At 31.6% G+C, this 19,533-nt stretch overlaps 1 long non-coding RNA gene and 1 other non-coding gene across 3 annotated transcripts; both read left to right on the top strand.

The window, feature by feature from the left end:
- The first annotated feature begins 677 nt into the window (after positions 1–677).
- On the top strand, positions 678–8,716 carry LOC110411606 (uncharacterized). Of its 2 annotated transcripts, XR_016350915.1 has the most exons (6): positions 678–815; positions 892–979; positions 1,055–1,120; positions 1,285–2,148; positions 2,675–2,727; positions 8,550–8,716. It is a non-coding gene; the product is annotated as an uncharacterized LOC110411606 (long non-coding RNA). The 2 variants fall into 2 exon arrangements; XR_002444788.2 differs by lacking the exon at positions 8,550–8,716 and having other exon boundaries at positions 2,675–2,849.
- Positions 8,717–15,568: 6,852 nt separating this feature from the next.
- LOC149527499 (small nucleolar RNA R71) lies at positions 15,569–15,674 on the top strand. Its single transcript, XR_016350951.1, has one exon. It is a non-coding gene; the product is annotated as a small nucleolar RNA R71 (small nucleolar RNA).
- Positions 15,675–19,533: the final 3,859 nt, after the last annotated feature.

Genomic DNA, 19,533 nt, shown 5'->3' with positions numbered 1-19,533 from the left:
TATGAAGCCTATGAGATATGCATATAAAAGTTACTATTACATGAAAATCATTGCATGCAAAAAGAAGGAAGCTAGTGGGAAACATGTGAGACCCCACCATGTGAAAGTTGATAAGAGAAAAAGGAATAAAAAATATTTAAATGGGAGAAAACCATGGTTTGGCAAGGATAGCCCACAGTAAACAACATAAGGATGGCAATGTGATTTGAAAAGGAAAAGGTATAATCATAACATGAAATGTTATTGGGTGATAAGGTGGCATTAAAAGGAAATGAAAATGAAATGCATAGAAATACATGTGGAATGAAATGCAAGTGAAATAAATCAAAAGAGAACAGCATGTGGACCAATGCATGGACAAGGCAATCTAACCAAAGGATAAACGAAGGGATAAGAAAATATCGCATGAACAAGCCACCAATGAGAGGTGGCGTTAATAACAAAGAGAAGAATTGATTGGCATGACATGTAAAGAGAAAAGAAAAGAAAAAAAAAGGAAAAAGAATAGACCATGATGGTGGTGGGTGAAAAGGTTTCAAAAACCTTTTTACCTTGTGATTTTAACCACATGAAAGTAAAAGGAAAATGACAAAATGTCCAAACTTTGGGCAATCGGCCCATGAAAGAATAAACAAAAGGAAATTTGAGTGTAGGGAACTTGGGAGAATCCGCCCACACCAAAGAATAGCAAACTGACTTTACCTTGAGAAAACCTATACCCTTGGAAAGAAAATGAGAAAGGAAGACAAGAGAAACGAAGCAAAGAAAAAAAAGAAGAATGGAAGGTTCGACCTAGTGAACCCGAGACAAGGAAGGTAAAAAGATTTGTCATTTTGCTTGAAATGCATACTTTATAAACCTAGTGTAATGTGAGATTTTGCTTGATTGTAGCAAGACTCTTCAAGGATTCAAAGGACTTGAGGTATGCATGCAAGTGGATCTTGTAATTCATGGTGATTTTGAGCTAGATAAGCAATAGGTAAGTATTTTGGTCTTGAAATCACAAGTAAACAAGAAAAATGAGATGTGTGCTAATTGTTCATGTTTGTGGCAGCTATGATGACCATGGATGTGAGGAAATTGCAAGCTATCTGTGTGGAACTCAAGCTAAAACCAAAAGGTAAACATGGAATGTACTTACATTGTGTTATGCTGGATTGGGTTGGTTGAAAGTATGTGGATTGTGAGTTAAAATATTTGCGAATAATAGATTAAGGATTTATTGATTGATGTGCTGCCCATAATTAAGTATAATTAATTGTGTTGAGTTTGAATGGTTGCTAGGAAGTTGTGCAAGTGAAGAAAGTTTGTCGTAGTGGCCTGTCGGGCAAGGCAACGAGTGACTGGCAAGTAGGGTTAGCTAGATACGCACTTGAATCAATAGCGATGTAGCGTCCCACTATTGTAAGGTGAGTAAGGGGTGTCGATTTCCAAATTTTCATATCATATCATATATATATATATTACTTTACAGTGGATAAACGTGTTGATTTATTTTAAATGCGATTTGTGGATAACATGAGCTGGTAGATATCCTAGGAATTTTTGAATGTCAAAGTATTTAAAATTGTCTTGATCATATATATTCAAGTTATGTACGTAAAGGATTTTAAAACCAGGAAACAAGCTTTTTACTACAATTTCTATCAAAATGTGCCTTGATGATTGTGTGATGTGCATTCATGAATCAATTTCATACTCACCATGCTGATTTGACATCTAAACCTCATGCAAAAGGTTTATAATGTAAAGTCTTACAAAAAAAGGGTTTTATCATGTTACTGTGATCGGTATTTTAAAAATGATTTAAAATGATTCTTTGAAAACTTAATTTGGCTTTTAAATGGTATTATCAAATCGAGAGATTCGAGAGTAAGTCAGTTGTCACTTCGATTAAATGTGACCCTTGTGCACAAGTGAACTCTAGCTAGAAAACCTTTGGGTTACCGGAGGGCTGTTAGACATGGCTGGGGCCATGGTCTGTGATATACATGGCAAGGCCACGGATTGATATATATGGCTAGGCCATAAGTGATATACGCAATTGTGATCGACTGATTTCTCCGATGTCGACCAACATCATTGAGACTGCCATGGCTGTGGGGATCTGGCGGAGCGGAGCTCCCATATGTTATTACGTGGAAACAGGTTCGAGAGATTTTTATTTCTATTATCTACTTGAGAGTGATATCCTTTTAGGTTTTCACATATGCAATTTTTTGCATGTTGAGAAATACTAGTTTTTCCGCCGCTCCCCTATTGGATTAAAAGCTTTCAGTGCTTTATATATTGATTATGAATAAATGATGTTGTGTTTAATACCTTGGTGATGAGATGATTTATGAGCTTGTGCAAAAACTTTGACAATGATTGATTTCATGGGAGCGTGTGTAATTATACTAATTTGATTTTAGCAAAGTTGTTAAATGATTTCGATGGCAGAAATCTTTACATGAATTGGTTTGATATTTGATTTAGATTATTATCTTGCATTAACTTTCTGGTTTTACAAATAAAGCACAAATTACCCTTTTGAGCCTAATTGTTTACATACATTCTTATATTTTTAAGATTCAAAACTTCTACTCTTAGCTTGTTCCCCATCTACACTCTTCTCATGGAGCCGATGATCACTGAGTCTATGAGACTTACCCTCTTATATTCTTTTTTGCAGATAGTGATCGACCTAGCGTGCAAGCATCGGTGTTTATGGTCCATTGCAGATAGGTAAAAGCATTTCATAGCACTTTATTCTGAGTTGCTCCACTGCTAGAGGTTGAGTCATCCATAGCTTGAAGTATTTGTAAATAGTGTCAATATAAATATGCAGTTAGATACTACAAACTCAAATGTATTCTTACAATTTTGGTGAATAAAAGATAAGTTGGTTTATTATGATTTATGTATAATTCTTATTACAAGAGGTATATGATTCAAGCAATTTGATGGATTGATGCATAATGTCTAAAGTTTCAATTAAGGCTTGTTTGAGATTTGGCAAGTTCACTCGCAAGTCTCGAACGTCAATAACGACTGAGGTAAGAGGTCGTTACAGACTTGGTATCAGAGCTCTAGGTTTAGTCAAGTTCTAGGAATTCTTGTGACAAATAGTGGAGTTGTCGAAGTCAATATAGAGTCTTGTTTATCGTTTGTGACTGTAGCATAAGACATAGACATGAGGCTATATAAACTCCTATTCCTCGTAACCTACCTTTTTACTAATGTCATATAAAGATCATAAGTAGTGTTATCGTCCAGGTTTGAGATGCCACTCGAGACACGAGCCATTGTTGGAAAAATCATGAAGCAAAATGCTCCTAATGAAAGGTTAATGTAATGACATATCCCTCCAACTAAGGATGGAAGAAGGTGAAGAAGGACTAATAGGTCTGTAATAACTAATTCGTTTGGTGAAGCTAAAACTTGAACCCATGATTGTTAATGGGAAGAAATTGGATGACATTGAATTGTTAACGAGGTCAATATAAAGGAGCACATACAATATTGGTAATAAGAGGCGCACCTGTATTGGAATGAATAGTGATTGCTTTGATTTATTTGAGGTTTATAAATCTAAGTATTGAGGGAGGTGTAAACCAATACTCATGTGCATGGAGGTAAGTGCACTATGTTAATTGAGCTTGCCATGCACATATATAAATAGTGTCAGGCTTCTAAAACATATTATATGCATATATGTGTTTAATGTGCATAGCAGCTTAGATGAAGCTGGTTTTGATTTCAATTAAGTGACTATGAAATCTCAAGATTTTATTTGAACTATTATGGCATATAGTTATAAGTATATGAATTAGCCTAAGGGTGAAAATCAGTGATTGTTATAATTGATGTGTGATCATCAAGTAAATGGCTAGTAAACAAATCTGCTCTAAGGATGAGCTTAAATTTTGCTATGCTAGTGTGAAGCAAAAGGATTAAAGGACTAGTTGTGGATTTGGTAGCTTAAAGTGAAATGACTTAGAATTGTTGAATCTAGTCTAAATGCTATATGGAGTTTTATATTTGAGCATGATATACAATTGCTTTAAAGATCAATTTAAGAATCTATTTGGATTAGTATACAACCTATGATATAAATGATTGGTCTTAAATGTGATTTCTCTAAAGGTAAGGGACTTAGAAGAATGCTAATTCTTGGATAAGCTCTAAGAGGGAGCTTTTGCATCCTAAGTTTAAAAGACTTTGATCTTATGATCGTAAAGGTGAGATGCAGTAATTAAGTGAATTGTCCACTTTATAAATGTAATTGGTTAAGATTGATGAGAAAAGTCAAGATCTTAACACTAAGTGGTGTATAATCTGATATTTATGTACCTAAGAGTTATTTGGAGGTCACTACTTAACCCAGTTTGCACTAAATGTTATAATAAAGGCTAGTGGTGAAATATGCCCAAAGCATGACCTTGGCATACCACAAAATGTGGAATAGATATGTTAAGATTAATGTTCTGGTTGAGTATTTATGATAAAAAGCTAGTTTTGTAACCTATGTTTTCATGATCATGAAATGTATGGAGCTTATCAAGATGTAGGCATGTACTTGAAGTTGTACATTTTGTGATTAACATGCATCATATGGAAAGAGATGTTCCATAGAAGGATTTAGTCTAATTGGTGGTTACTTGATTTTAGGCGTGGCATAAGATTGAGAATGCCTTAACATATATTAATGGGGCTAATTATGAAAATAAAGAAAAATGAATTCTTGAAATTAGTAGTAATGTGAACGAAGGTGCTGACCAACTCATATGGAGTTGGTTATAATTTTGTTCAATGATGATATTTTGTTAGTGGCTACAGCACTAGACAATGACTAAGATGATCCATCGGTGATTTTGGTAGTAAATAAGTTGATTATAATGTTGTTAGCTTAAAGGCAAGTGTTTGTACTCTTGATATTCATTCATAAAGTTCTATCTTTTGCGATCAAGCTTGGTATCTTTGATATAGCCTGAGAGGTTCGGCACACGGACAAGCTTAAATGTAAGCTACAATTTGTTAGGCTATTATGAAGTACATAAATAAAGAAGTAAGCCATGGATTTAATTTCCTAAGGGCCAATGGAAAAGAATGTATCAATTCTGGTATAGCTCCAATATAGAGTTTCGATACACAAAGGTTTGAAAAAATTTAAAGCCTTATATTAAGCTGTGCATTTGAATGTGTGTAAGAAAAGTTTAAAATCTGCCTTGTTTGGCATAAAGTGATGATTGGGAATGATTAATTATTGATTTAATTCCTTAAGGTAAAAAGGCTAAAAGAAGTTAATTTTGAAAAGGTTTTAGTAGATGATTCTTTGGTTTTAAAGAGCACCTAAGAAAAGATAAGTGTCTAATTTCATCTTCGGATTGATGAACTAATGAGGTCGTGAGATTTGGCATTTGAAATGACTTTGAGGAATCTCAAGTTAGATATGTTTGCATGTGGCATATAACTAATAAGTTGGTTATGACTCGGGAATTATAAAGATGGTTAGTAATCAAGATAAGACTTGGAAAGGAACTTTAAAGTAAATTTGTGAGCAATTTTGATATTAAGAAGTTGAGCTAGTGATTAAAGAGATTGGTTAAGTCCATGAGGATGAATACAAGAATATCGTTATTTATTAAAATGTATTGTGTTATAAGTTGAAATTTATCTAGTAAGCACTCGATCATGAAAATATTGGAGTTTTGTTTTTAGGAATATGATTACTAGATTTGAATCATCTGTGATGTTTAATATACATGAAATGAATAAAACGTGTTTTGATCTTTACACATTATCAAATGCTTGAATGGGATTTGTATGGAAGTATGTAAACTGAAATAAAGATTGGTTGACAATTAGACCCGTAGTCAATGGTGGAGTAAATGCTTGAATGTTAGAAGGCTTGATAAGAGATCAAGGTAGAGAAATTGTGGGTGGTTATGCAAATATGCAACTAGAAGTGATGATATATTTGAAATCTTCATATTAGAAGAAGAATAATAATGATCTGATTTAAGAAATGTAGTACACATAATTGTATGTGTTATGGCATTGTTGAGTTTTCTATAAAGATTGAAAGTTGATATAATGAGTAAATCAAAATCTTGTGCTAAAAATGTCCAACAAATGTGATGTGGCAGAATTTTAGAATTTTGATTATTCACCTTTCATTGATTTAAATTCGAGGAAGAATTTGTTGTAAGTGGGGGAGACTGTAACACCCCGTACTCAGATATAGTGGCTAATAGAGCTTATCGGATACCAATTGAGGTTAATTAGAGTATTTAAGAGTGTTAGAGGGAGAAAAGAATAATTCGGAATAAAATATTTCGTACGTGAGAAAATAGTAATTAAATAATAATAATTTTATCGAAGATGAATTAGCAAGTTAAAAGGTTAACTGGAGGTGAATTGAGACAAAGTGAGACATTTTGGGTCTCGAGGAGACAAGTGAAAAATTTTAAAATAAAATAATATTTTTATTAATAAAATTATATTAAAATATTAATATTTTATTTATTATTGAAATTAGCCATAAAAGAGGATTATAAGACTAATCAAATGGGGGAGATGAAGTAAGAAAGGATTTTGAAGAAAAACGACATTGGTAGGGCCCACGTGTCCTTATTAAATAAAGCTAGCGCGGGTAAGTATATATTCAAGTATTATGGTGATGGCTTGATGAGGTGCAAACCTTATATTATATTTGTACACATATAAAGGAAGGACAATAGGAGCAAATTGGAATTTTAAGAAGTGTTAGAAGGACTAAATTATAAAGCATAAAAGTTTGGAGAGTCACATGGTAAATAAGAAAAAGTTTGAGGACTCATTTGTAATTTCAAAATTTAAAGTTAAAAAGGGAAATTTCCTAACCAAGGAAGGTTAGATTAAGAGGAATATGAGATATACATTTGAAAGTTACTATTACATGTAAATTATTGCATGCAAAAAGAAGGAAGCTAGTGGGAAACATGTGAGACCCCACCATGTGAAAGTTGATAAAGAGAAAAAAAAATAAAAGTATTTAAATGGGAGAAAACCATGGTTTGGTAAGGATAGCCTATAGTAAACAACATAAGGATGGTAATGTGATTTGAAAAGGAAAAGGTATAATCATAGCATGAAATGTTATTGGGTGACAAGGTGGCATTAAAAGGAAATGAAAATGAAATGCATGGAAATACATGTGGAATGAAATACAAGTGAAATAAATCAAAAGAGAACACCATGTGGACCAATGCATGGACAAGGCAATCTAACCAAAGGATAAAAGAATGGATAAGGAAACATTGCATGAACAAGCCACCAATGAAACTAGGTTAAGGATTTATTGATTGATGTGCTGCCCGTAATTGAGTATAATTAATTGTGTTGAGTTTGAATGGTTGCTAGGAAGTTCTTTTTTTCTTTTTTTCCTCCACAACTAGAAAACACTTCCCCCTTTATTATTGCATTTTTTAGGGCTTTTATATGAATTTTCTTAGAATCTTCCATTTAATTGCAAACCCTTTCAAGTTAATTTTATTTGATTCGATTTTTTTTTGTTAAGGATTGATTTCATGGATTATGGGGACATGTTTTAGAGATTTGGCAAAGGAAATAAGGGTTGGCTGCCATGACAACAAACCTTTCCTTCTTTCCTTTTGTTTTTATTTTCTTTACTTATTTTGGTTTTTTATTTATTTTATTTATTTTTGTTTTTTTAAGAAACCATTAGCTTTGGAGGCCTATAAAATGTCCATTTTGCCTGAAACCTCCAAAACCCAATAAATAATAGAGAAGCTAATAAGTAATAAATATTATATAATATACAAGAATTAAAATAAATGAAACATGGACAAGAACTAGTGTCTACACTCGAGAAATTCAAGCGAGGAATATTTCTAAATTTCATTGAAATGGTGGGAGAATTTAAAAGATTTTCCAATATAATGGTTTCATAACCTAATAAAATCAATAATTATTTTAGTAAGCATAAAGATGCAAAATAGGGAAAGTTAGATTAAAATTTAAAGATAAAATGTGATTTTTTAGGGTATATTTAAAAATGCCCACAACAGAGCCTCTTTAAGAAAATAAGTGTGTTTTGTTGAATACTCTGGAAATAAGGAAAATGCTTTTAAGTCCAACCAGAATGTAGGGAAAATTGGGAGAAATGTTCCAATAAAAAGTAAACATATTATTATTATGGAAAAAAGTCTCTAAATGGAATGTAATCTTCATAATAATATATTTATCCTTTTTAAGAAGATTGCTTACCTATTTAGATGGGTGGCTTCACCTATATAAACATGTTTTCAAAGAATTTCAAGCACTCGTATGTAGTAGAAAAGCATTCTTCTAGCATATACTATTTGATAGGTTTTTAACAGCAATACTATTGAAAAAGATATGGAAAAGTTCTCATTCAAGCTAATTTTCTTGGCAACACTCTTAGTTTTTGCACTTGGTATCTTTCTTTAGTTGATTTGTAGTAATTATAAATGATTTCTTTGTTAACATTATACAAAGTTAAAGTGAAGTTTAACTTTTGGTTGGTGTCAAAAATTTTGCAGGTTTACAAGTTGGAGTGGAAGCAAGGAATATAAATACCCCGTGCAATACAGTAAAGGATTGTGCCGATCCAATCAAGTGCGAGTGTCGTATCAATTTATGTTTTTGCCATCCTGCTATGCCAGACTTCATCACCAATAATGCAAACAAGAATATTAAAGTATAAAGAGATGCAGCCAAAAAACAAAACAATAAGTTATATGCTAATAATGTAGTAGATGAAATAAATCTTGAATAAATCGTATCATAGGAAGACATTGTCTTTCTCAAATGTTGATATGAATATAATAAATTAGTTTCATAATGAATGACCCAAAATCTATCTTCTTCTTTTTTCATTCTTATGATTTGTATATTTATGTTGTATTCAATTTTTATTTCTTTGTTTGGATTCTCTTCCCTAGATTGAAAATGACTACCAAACCATGATTATGATTCAAACTAAGGTAACGCTGCTTGTACTGATAGCAACATGTCATATTGGTTATGAACTTAAAATAAACAAATCATTAATATCTGTAGAAATTGAGCAACTAGTTGCAAAAGCTAAACTTCTTAGACATGTTGGAAAGTGCATTAGACCTATTCCAACCATATATCCAAGGATTTTCACTCAAGAAATTCTTGATGGTGCACTTTAGTTGATACCCTCATGTAATGATTTTAGTAATTTATTTTTGTAACCTCTACCAAGTTTTTACTAAACCAATAAAATTGTGAATATGAATGATCTACTATACTTAATATGTTGATATTAGATGGTTCTTCAGACTTTTCAAGGCTTTTTCAATTGCTAAAGATTTTTAATGGTTTTAAACTTTTATTCTTTGATCCTACTATGCCATGTCATTCTTGTATTTATCAAATCTATCACATTAATTAATATAGAATTGTTGCATACTTGCATTCATTCGAGAATATGTCAATCAATTCATTACAAAGAGAAGAAAATAAACTCAAACTATCTTTTAAGAAGATCATAAATAAAATTTTACAATATTAATTGAAATTGGTTCGAACACATATTTGGCAACTCATTGTCATGCCATTTTTTAAATCAAAGAATAGAGGATTTAAGCCAAATTCATTCATGCACTTACTTTGCTTTTATTTGAACTAGTTCCTTATTATGGAATTTTATTTGAATTATGTAGTGAAATTTTTCAAATTGATTTTCTTATGGTGAGATATAATTTGATACTCCACCAAAATGTTAAGAGAGCATTTTAAAATTTTATTCGAACATCCAATTAATTCACAAGATAATCAATAACAAATAATAAAGATAAAATTTTAAACGTTTTTGTAATTAAAAGAATGAAAGGAGAAAAACAAGAACAAAGAAAGAAAAATATAAATAAAAAATATGCACGATCATTGTGTTTTACTGTGCATTACTTACATTTAATTTTGTGATTATAGAAATATAAGAAATCTTTGATGCAAAGACTTTTTAAGAAATTTTTAGAGACAAATTTCTTAAGAAATTTTCTAAGTGAGGAATATTTCTAAATTTCACCAAATTATTGTGTTGTCGATTTTGCACACATAAGTATACGTATCGTATAAGTAATATAGTATGATTCCCACAAAGATTAGTTCCTAAAGTTTCACTAATTACCAAAATTATAAAACAAATTAATCTTATTTAAGTAATATGAAAATTAAAGAAAACTAATTAAAAACAATTAAAAATTAACACTAAATAAACTAACAAACTAAATAAGTTGAGAAAAGCAATATATTAAAAACCTAGATTATGGGTTTATTCAACATTTAATCTGTTACTAGATTTTCTTGTTATTTATCTTTCTTGGGTGGTTTTACTAACCTAGAATCCAAAGCTATGGACAAGTCTCCATTGAGTTACTTGTACAAAAACCTGACTTAATTAGTTCACTAAATCTCTATATGAATCAATTAAATTAAGTTCATTAAGCAAGTGTCCTAATGTGGCTATGTATGGCAATTGGCATATATCTGCGTGAATCGCGAATTAGATCACCTAAATGACATGAATATGCACTATTCAAACCTTAGTCTAATCTAAAATCTCTTTGTCTAGTGTCTCTTAGATTCACAAATTAGTTAATTGTTGGCCAGACAATCAATAGCATTAAAAATAGATTCAAATAAGCAAAACTACACCCATTCATCATAAATAAAGAGAAACTAATATTCAAACGACATGTTGAAATACACTATAATCCTAGAAAGATAATTTAGCTCAAAATAACCAATAAAAACAATTTCTATAGAAATTTAGTCATGAATCCGAGTCAAAGAAAATAAAAGAAACACAAAAATAGAGAAAGAAACTAAGTGTTTAAGCTTTGCAATCTCAATTTTCTCTCAAATTCTCTTGTTTTCTTGTTTTGTTCTTAGCTCCAAATCCCCCAAATAGTTGTTTGCTACCTCATCTTTAAAATCTCTAAAAGAGATCCCTTAAATAGGCTCCAAATAACCAAATTTCTAAACTTTCATCAATATTTTTATTTGTGAAAAATCACCCAGAGCTACGGCACTGAGCTCTCAGGAAAATGTGTTATGTGCTTTCTTTCACCAATGCTACAGTAGTCTATCAACTTCGAACATGATTTTCATCCTGATCTGGTTTGAACTGGGTAAAGTGGTAAACATGAAAGTTTTAAAGATTTCTTTCTGTAATATTCCAAGTTGAGAATATACACCTACAAAAGCATAAAACTAAATCAACACTAACTAAAGTAAAAGAAATTTAACATAAAACTAAAATAAAATAACTTAAACTAAATCCACCTAACATGATTTACTAAACTAAGACAAATGTATAAAAATACCTAATTCTTAAACTAAAAATACCCTATCAAAGTTTTGAATGCAATTCTATAAGCCCATAATGCATCATCCAACCTTTTGGACCAATCTGTTCTTGATGGCCATACAATTTCTCCAAAATTCTCTAAATTTCTCTACTGGATACTTTAGCGTGGCCAGTTGTTTGTGGATGGTATGTTGTGGCAATCTTATGTTTAACTCCGCATTTAGCAAGGCATGCCTTAAAATACTTGTTGCAAAAGTGAGAAACTTCATCTTTGATAATAACTCTAAAGGTGCCAAAACGAATGAAGATATCCTTTTTCAAAAAGTCAACACTACCTTAAAGTCGTTACTTGGGAATGCTACAACTTCAACCTTTTTAGACATGTAATCAATGACAACCAAGATATACAGATTATTGTATGGAAGAATAAACAGACCCATGAAGTCAATTCCCCAAACATAAAAAATCTTCACCTCAAGGATATTGTTAAGAGGCATTTTGTGTCATCGTGAGATGTTGCCAACTCACAAACATCTATCACACCTTTCAACAAAATAATGAGCATCTTTAAAAAGGTTAAACCAATAAAACCTAAGTGAAAAACCTTTGTAATAGTTTTTTAACCTCCATAATGTCCTTTATAATATGAAAAGTGATAATGATGAAGTATATTCTCAACTTTATCCCTTGGAACACACCTTCTAAGAATTTGATCCCCATATTGCTTAAACAAGAAAGGCTCATCCCAGATATAATAGTTGACATCATGCAAGAATTTTTTTTTTCTGTTTATAGTTCAATTGGGAGGGAAAAGATTACTTACAATGTAGTGCAGAAAATCAGCATACCAAGGTAATGTGTTCTACTTGTTCACATGAAACAAATGCTCAAATGGAAAATTCTCATTAATCAAAGTTGAATTACCAACTTTTGTCTCATTCTCCAATCTTGAAAGATGGTCTACCACTTGATTTTCTATACCTTTTCTATCTCGAATTTCTAAATCAAATTCTTGTAGCAAAAGCACCCACCTTATTAAATGTGGTTTGGCATCTTTCTTTTCAATCAAATATTTGATTACAGAATTATCAGTATAAACAATGACTTTAATGCAAACAAGATAAGAGTGAAATTTATCAAATGTAAACACTACAACAAGTAAATCCTTATCAATGGTTGTGTAATTTAACTGAGCATTAGTCAATGTTCTATTGGCATAATAAATTGGATGCAGTATCTTCCCTTTTCGTTGGCCTAAGACTATGCCAACCGCATAATCGCTTGCATCACACATAAGCTTAAATGAAAGGCTCCAATCCGAGACTATGATAATTGGTGTAGAAATCAATCTCCTTTTTAGGTCCATAAATGTCTCAAAGCATGCATCATCAAAGTGCAAATGTGTGTCTTTCTCTAAAAGGCTGCACAATGGCATAGGGATTTTAAAAAAATCTTTGATGAAGCACTTATAAAAACTAGCATGACCAAGAGAACTTTGAATACCTTTCACTGATGTTGGAGGTGGAAATTTGTCAATTGTATCAATCCTTGCCTTATTGACTTTTAAAGCTTGACTAGTAACTCTATGTCTGAGAACTATGGCTTCTTGCACCATAAAGTGACATTTTTCTCAATTCAACACCAAGTTGGTTTCGTCACATCTTTTAAGCACTCTACCAAAATTATGCAAGAAATCATCAAAATAATCTCCAAAAACTAAGAAATCATCCATAAATACCTCCAAACACTGCTTAATTATATCAATAAAAATAGCCATCATGCATATTTGAAAAGTAGCTGGAGCATTACAAAGTGCAAATAGCATTCTTCAAAAAGTAAACGTCATATAAGGACAAGTGAAGGTGGTTTTCTCTTAATCTTCAACTACAATAGCAATTTGGTTGTACCCAAAAAAACCATTTAAAAAGTGGTAGAAATTTTTACCAACTACTCTATCAAGCATCTGATCAATAAATGGAAAAGGAAAATGATCCTTTTGAGTAACGTTGTTGAGCTTTCGATAATCGATACAAGCTTTTTTGCCAATCACAATTTTAGCAGGAATGAATTCATTATTGGCAATGGAAACTACAGTCATACCTCTTTTCTTTGGCATACATTATACTAGACTTACCCATGTACTATCTACGATAGGATATACAATACCAGCATCTAGTCACTTGATAATCTTATATTTAACCACTCTTTTCATAATTGGATTCAAACATCGTTGATGCTCAATGGTTGCTTTATGGCTGTCCTCAATAAGGATCTTATGCATGTAAATGGATCGACTAATTCCTCTAATGTCTGCAATGGTTCACGATATTGCCTCCTGATACTCTCTTAGTACATGAACAAGCTTGTCTTCTTGCACCTTAATAAAAAAAAAAGAGACAATGACTATGAAAGTAGATGAGTTTCCCATAAAAGCATACCTTAGATGATTAAGCAATGGCTTAAGCTAAAGTGTGGGTAGCTTTTCAATGGAAGGCTTGGCTAGTAATGATGAAGAAGTTGGTAATTCTAAAGATTTATATTGAAGTTTAATGAAGCGTGAAGGGGTATCCAATAATTTTGCACATTCAAGAACTTTATCATTAGAATAATTCTCAATAACCTCATTAGTGAGGCTATCCACCATATTAACTGCAAAATACTCATCAGAATCTTTGGGAAATTTTAAAGCACTAAAAATATTAAAAGTTACCTCTTGGTCTTAAACCTTAAGGTAAATTCATCTTTCTCTACATCAATAAGAGTTATACCAGTAGCTAAGAATGGTTTCTCAAGAATGATCGGTATTTTATGATCTTAATCCATGTCAAGCACAATAAAATCTACTGAAAAATAAACTTACCAACTATTACCAAAACATATTCCATAATACCTTTTGGGTAGGTGAAGGTTTAATCAATAAGTTGTAAAGTCATAGAAGTAGGCTTAATTTCTCCTAAAGCAAGTTACTAATAATTGGACAACGGCATCAAATTTATACTTATGCCCAAATCACATAAAGCTTTTGCAAAACATAGTGTAAAAATAGTGCATAGAATGGTAAAATTGCCTAGATTTTAAGTTTTGGTGGAAAATTATTCTGAATTATGGCATTGCACTCTTCAGTAAATGCAACCGTCTCAAATTCACCTAATTTCCTCTTTTTGGTCAATATATCTTTCAAAAACTTCACATAGCTTAGCATATTTTCCAAAGCTCCAGCAAAAGGAATATTAATATGAAGCTTTTAAATACCTTAACAAATCTCTGAAAATATTTGTCAGGCTTCTACTTTTGAAAACATTAAGGTTAGGGTGGTGGTCATTGTGATGGATTTAATTAAGATTTCTCCCTTTGAGTTTTTTCTTCAGAATTTTCAACCACAATTTCCTTTTCAACATTGCTACTTCCAACCTCTTTTTCAATATGCTTAATTCGATCATCATATTGTAAATTACTATATTTTACCTCTTTGCCACTCTTGAGGTTACTTGCCATACAATTCTCCTTATCTTCTCTTCTAGGATTAGGTTCAATGTCACTAGGTAAAGTACTTTGAGTTTTACTATTAATGGCATTAGCTAACTAACCCAATTGTGTCTCAAGATTTCTGAGTGATGCTATTTAATTTTGGATGAGAACATCATTCTTGGCCATGTCTTTCTTGAACATCTCTTCCATATTTGGTTTTTTCTCGAGCATGGGAGCTCTAGCTTGTGGTGGAAAATCAAGAGGAAAGTTTGGCTTGACTGTTGATGAAGATCCTTGGTTGTTACTTTATGAGAAACTAGGATGATTCCATTAACTAGGATCGTAGTTGTTAGAATACAAATTAGTCTCCTATCTATTAAAATTTCCAACAAATTATATAGATTTAGCATTGATAGGACACTAATTACTAGAATGCCTAACTCTATATAACTCACATGTTGAAAAAAGACTTAGAACAACATGAACACCAGTGTGTCAATTTTCTTAGTGAGAGCAGTTATTTGTGAAGTTAAGGAATTAATTGCTTCAAGCTCGTTAATACTAGTAACTTTTCTTAAACCCAATCTCTTAGATGGCCATTGGTAATTATTAGAAGCCATCTTCTCTAGCAAATCATAAGCCTTATTAATAGATTTACTCATCAGTTCCCTTTTTGTTGTAGCATCAATGGTGGTTCTAATTGGTACCAATAAACCATTATAGAAAGTCTGCACTTGTAGCCATCTAGGTAACCCATGGTGAAGACATCTTTTAAGTAAATCCTTATACCTCTCCCAAGCCTCATACAATGATTCCGAATCAAATTGCATAACAGAGGAGATATCATTCTGAATCTTTATTGTCTTAGTTGGTGAAAAAAACTTAGCTAAGAATTTCTAAGCCAAATCATCCCAAGTACTAATAAAACTAGTTGGAAGCAAATTCAAACAACTATTTTCCTTTGTCTCTCAGTGAAAATGGGAAAAGCCTCAATCTATTGGCATCATAAAAAATGCCATTAGTTTTGAATGAATTGTAAATCATTCGACAATATCCCAAACTGAATTAAAGTCTCAATCATCTTAATAATTGCTGGTTTAATCTCAAAATTATTAGCTTGGATGGTAGTTCTTGTTTATCAGCTACTGTGTGGAGGTGAGTTAAAGCTTGTAAAATCTACCTCTGAAGTTTATGAAAGGCTTTTTCAATTTTTGAATCAAAAGGAACAACTTCTAAATTTCTAACTCTTCGTATGCAATGATCAAAAGTACTTGAGAACAAATAGAAAGAAAGTTTGAATTAAGACTAAGATTGCTTGGTATTAATATTAATAAAAATTTTGGCAAACAACTCCTCGACAACGGCACCAAAAACTTTGTTGTTGGATTTACCACGCAAGTGCACGTATTATTAACAAGTAATATAATGAAGAGTAGAATATCAATCCCATGATAAATTGAATTAACACAACTTAATCTTATTCAAACAACCAATTTTTAAAACTACTAAAAACTAAAATAACTAAAACTAATAACAAGAATCACAAATTAACCGGATAAACTCAATCAAACAATGTATAGAACCACAATATCCCATCAACACTTGATTTAAATCTCTTCTACTCTCTTTTTACTCACTAGACAGTTGAGTTATTAACGTAGAGTTCTAATGTATATAACTCTCTTCCGATATTCTTACAAAAATATCTCTCTTAACCAATCTACTATATTCCTATGTAAATTGCAATTAAGAAAGATTCATTAAGGTTGGAATCTAATTATGGCTACATATGACATGTAATAGTATTATTATCCTACACATAAATCAACTCAATTATCTTATGCAATTGATATTAAACATATGCTATTTCATCCAAGGCTTACACGAAACTCCTTTTCCTAGTTTTGTTTAGGATACCCTATCTATCTCATTGGTGATTAGACAATCAGATACATCAATCATAAGATTGAGATAACTAATTCAAACATTATCAATCATAAGCAAAAAAGAGTATTAAAAATTCAAACTACATTTTGGGTTCAATTGCAATTCTGGATAAAAAATTTAATTCCTCATAACTACTAAAAACATCATCAAAAAAAAAATTTAACCATAAACACAAAACAAAGAAAGTATAAAAAGAACTAAAGAACAAAAGAAAACTAACATTTGTCAGGTTTTTGATCTTTTATCTTCAAGAGTTTTTCCTCATTTTCTTGCTTGCTTGATGAATATTTTTCTTTAAACAAAACCTATCTTAATTGCTGCCTTCAAGTGCTCTAAAAGAGTCTTTAAATAAGGCTCAAAAACCTACTCAAAATAAAAGTTCAGATATATCTCTGCCCAAGATATCGTGCCAGCGTCACTATGCCACTTCCCCATCACCTTGGTGCTGAGGTTTCAGTTTGGTTCCAGTGCACTCCTCTTCTTCATGGCACTGTGACGTCCATGCATCCAAGGTCGTGACGCCTAGCATTTTATCCCTTCTTCTCTACCCTACTACATTACTTCAAATTGTGATAAAATTTTTTCCTTCTTCCAAGGTGAACTAGGCAAAATGGTAACATGAAAGTTGTAACCTTATCTCTTAGTTTTCCAATGGATGAAGAATCACATTAGTTGGACTTCTAGAATGAGAGTTATGCTCAAAAAAGTTTAACCTATGCAGGAGAAACATGGACCTTTTATGCACTCTTTTTCAACAATTAAAGCCCCTTACAATTACACACCTACAAAAGCAACAAACTAATCAATAATAACTAAGCTAAAAGCAAATTATCATTAAACTAACATAAAATAACTTAAATTACATTACGTCAACATGATTTACTAAACTAAGATAAATAAATAAAAATACTTAATTTATAAACTAAATCTCAAGAACTTAGTCAATTTTATACTCAAAATATAACAAAATAACTCTATAACATAAAGTTATCACCTGCATACCATACCAAATCTTTGTTGGTCCCAAAAAAATGTGCTAGACGAGAGGTGAATAGCATTTTTCGACTCTTAGAAAATTTGACCTCTATTTGGGGGCAAGTTTAAGTTCAATAATGGGAAGTTAAATTCAAGATAAGGAATAATCTAACAAGGAATGAAATAAAAAATAAAGCAGGGAAGACAATACACAAAGATTTATAGTGGTTCGATCAAAGACCTACATTCACTACCTTGATTGTTCAACTAAGGATCTTTCAAACTAAATCACTATAAACAGTGAAATTCCCAAGCTTTCACTAAGCTTTTATAATGGCTTTTAACAGGTTCAGCCACAACCCTCAACAATGGTTTTTCCCGAGATCAACCAAATCCCAAAAACTAACTTTTCTAGACTTAGTTAGAACCTATTCACTCAATCAAGCTAACCCAAGCTTGATTAATCCCCTTAGAGTGTCTTACACACTCTAAACAATCAAGGAAAGGAGAAATAAAGAGGCACCTATGATCACTAACCTGATCTGATGGTACAAGATAAAGTTCTTAACTCTGTTATAAAGATTGGAGTGAAGTGCAGAAAGTATGTAGAGTGTTTTTGAGATTTTTGAGCTCTTTTTTATCTTGAAAGCCTTCAAAACTAGTTCTTGGCTATTGGGAGGGCTTTTTATACTTCAAAAATTAACTCTGATGGCAGTTAGATAGATTCTGATCTTTGGAAACAGTTTGGGAGCAATTCTAGCTGTTAATTTGTCTTTTAGCGTTCAGTTCAAACTGTCAGACAAAATGCTCTTAGTTGACTAATCGTTATCACTTAGTCGACTAAGTCATCTCTATCTTTAAACCCAGTTTCTGGCAGTAGCCTCTTAGTCGACTAACAAAACTTCTTAGTCGATTAAGTCGTTTCTATTTCTGAACCTGGTTTCTGGTAGAAAGATATTAGTCGACTAACACTGTCTCTTGGTTGACTAAGTATTCTCTGTTTCATGATTTGCTTAAACCCACGAATTACTCTTTTAAGTTTTATCCATCCAACTCCCTTGATTTTTCAACTTAGAGGCTTCTTGTTTCATTGCTCACTTATAGTTCCTTATTCTTATGAGTTTTGATATTGTCTTTTGAATGATTAGCTAATTATTTAATATATATTTGTCATGCACACTCAAGTAGAAAGGTTAGACATAGATAAATGGGAATGTTTTATTATCATCAAAAACTAATAGAGCCAACAATCTCCTTTTTTTTATGATGACAAAACATTCCTTGATTAAATACACAATGTCTATTTGTTATTTTTGTTTTACACTAGATTGGGACTTCTCCCCCTAAGTATGTGTTCCCCCTTAGTATATGCAGGATCTTTTCAAGTTATTTTACTATCCAACTCAACAAGTCAACATATTTTTATCTATATCTTAGAAGGAGTAACAAGTACAAATTCATACATTTTAACAGTGTAACTTTATTCAAGCTTCCAGATCATTATGATAGGTGACAGAATACCATTCACATTGTAACAATCTGTCACCAGTAAATTATTAACAGTCCATATTCATACCAACATCAATAATCACTAACATTTGCATTAAACACAAAAGCATAAAAAATAATTTCAACATTCATATATCATCAACAAAATATCCATCAGAATAAAATGTTGTCATACATAGTCTAGCATCATCAAAATCAGCTTTCCTCAAATGCCCCTAAATTTCTAATAACTTCTACCCTAACTTACATTTTCTCCTAATAACTACCCTGACCTAAATTTCTCC

This window comes from Theobroma umbraticum, unplaced genomic scaffold (assembly GCF_002168275.2).
Source record: "Theobroma umbraticum cultivar Fairchild unplaced genomic scaffold, ASM216827v3 scaffold_56.0, whole genome shotgun sequence".
Taxonomy (NCBI): domain Eukaryota; kingdom Viridiplantae; phylum Streptophyta; class Magnoliopsida; order Malvales; family Malvaceae; genus Theobroma; species Theobroma umbraticum.
The sequence above is the reverse complement of the archived record's forward strand: the minus strand, read 5'-3'. Positions and strand labels throughout refer to the sequence as shown.